The sequence below is a fragment of the Zalophus californianus genome, chromosome 12 (genome assembly GCF_009762305.2).
Source record: "Zalophus californianus isolate mZalCal1 chromosome 12, mZalCal1.pri.v2, whole genome shotgun sequence".
Classification (NCBI taxonomy): Eukaryota; Metazoa; Chordata; class Mammalia; order Carnivora; family Otariidae; genus Zalophus; species Zalophus californianus.
The window spans coordinates 48,503,515-48,505,710 of record NC_045606.1 but is presented as its reverse complement, the minus strand read 5'-3'; positions in this window follow the sequence as shown (position 1 = coordinate 48,505,710).

Below are 2,196 nucleotides of genomic sequence, written 5' to 3'. Positions count from 1 at the left end.
AAAAAATCTTAGCAATGTGGATGAAACAAAGTAGGTTTTTGTGCAAGTCTAATAGATGCATGCTCTCTTTGATATGGTTTTCTATATCAACATAGGGTTAGTTGAGTCAGGCAGTAGTATTTTGATTTGTTCCTTCTTTCTTAGTCCTAAGCTTCTTTTAAGGATGTTCATACAAAAATCTGTTTTCAAACCATATCCAAAAAGGTGTCAATATTGCCATATTCTTTTAACTCGATGAAACCTGGGAGAGCTTAGACAGCTCTTCACTTTAGCCCTTACTTTCTACAATTTGTTATTTCTTGAAACAGTTGTCTTTTTCTACTATAGATGGGACCTGAGATTGAATAGGCCTTAGCAATGGCCTACAGTGAGTAAGTGGTTTACTCTTACACAGGAGCTAGTCTGTTTCTGGAAAGACAAACATGGCGCAGAAAATGTGTTAGTAATAAGATTAAACGGGTGGAAAGGATTCCAATCTGTAAGACATTATAAAAGTCATTTTTGGGCCAGTGCTATGCCCCGTGACCTCATTTCTCTGGTACATCTAAGAAGAGTTGTTGATTTTTCAGGGTTTTATTTTTTTTATTTTTATTTTTTTTACTTGTTGTTAGAACAAAATGTGATCTCTAAGCTCTTTATATGCTGAACTGTAGTCCTGTTTTTAAGACTCTCTCTAGTTATAACTTGGATAAGCCTTTTAACCTACTGACGAGTTGCCCTGGCTATGGCACTCGCCCCTTTTACCATCTTCTGGGAAACACCGTCATAATCAGGCTGTGCATACTTAATGATCCTGTGTCACTTAACTATGTCTTCAATGCCACTCCATTACAACAATCACAGAATTCCAGTGGCATAAATAATAAGCACTTATTTAGATCATTGTCTAAGGATTTTCTGGAGGTCAGTTGATCTAAATGGGGTTTGGATTAGCATGGGTAGTACCAGCTGGACTCATGTCTGCATCTGGAGGACAACTGGAGTTCAGCTGATACAAACTAGACTCAGCTGGGGCAGTTGGGCTCTGTTCTTCATGTCTCTCAGCTTCCTGCAATGACCTGGCCTGTTAGCTGGGTATCTGAAGGAGAGGCTTTTGGAGAGGCTCGAGAAAGCCTACTAGCACATGTGCTTTTTAAGCCTTTCATCACTCATGTCCTCTGACATTCTATTTTCTAAAGAAAGTCACATCACTAAACTTAAAGTCAAAGGGTGGGGAACTATACTGTTTCTTTACTGGAAGAAACTGCAGGTAACATGCCAAAGCGTGTTGATACTCTAGAAGGGGTAAAGATTTAATGCAATTAGTAGAATATTCTACACATACCTTTATCCAAATCCAGTCTATGTCTCAGACCTTGGAACTCTTAGACTCAACCTTCCTCAGTGTATTCATGGTTGTTGAGGAAGAGCATAGTAAATTTTGAACTGAATTTCTCTCAATTTTCATTGTATGTACTATAAAGTACCTATTCTTTAGATGAAAGACTGAAAACTTTATTACTCTTCAATATGATTTTGTTAGCTGCTTTTGATAAAAAGAAGTGAACAAATAAACAGTTCATCCAAAAAACCCACTGATCCTTAGAACTGATTTTGATCAGACTGTATAAAAAAAAGAGAGTAAATCTCATCCCAAAGAGAAAATCTCACCAATTTTATACACTGACAAAAATGATTTGTTTTATTTAAGTAATGAAAAGGATGAAAGTGTTTTGGAGGGCAGTCACAATAAAAATATGAATTTTATACTAATGAAATAAAATGTCCAATCTGTTCTTGGTCAAACACTTTTTATACAAATCAAATAATCATTTAACCCAAAGTTTTAAAGAAACAAAGCATATGTCCACTTATGAATCCCAAGAATACTATCTTAATCTTAGGGCACCTAATTTGATTAATTTAGTTCTCTGTGTCTTCAGCTATATAAAGAGAAGCTGGAAAGGATGAGACGAAAATGCCCTCTCAAGTTAACATATCCATATTCTGTTATGTTGTCCAAGTGGTATCACTTATTCCATTGTATCTGCTATTTGTGCTTGAAAACAGCATTCAGTAAGGAGATCTTTTTGCAGGGGTGCCTTTTGGCAAAATTATGAAGCGGACTGGAAATCAGTTTGGCTTCTTACAAAGCTGAAACATGAATGAAAAGTTAATAGTCGTTTGGATACTTCTAGCACCTATTAATTGAATTTA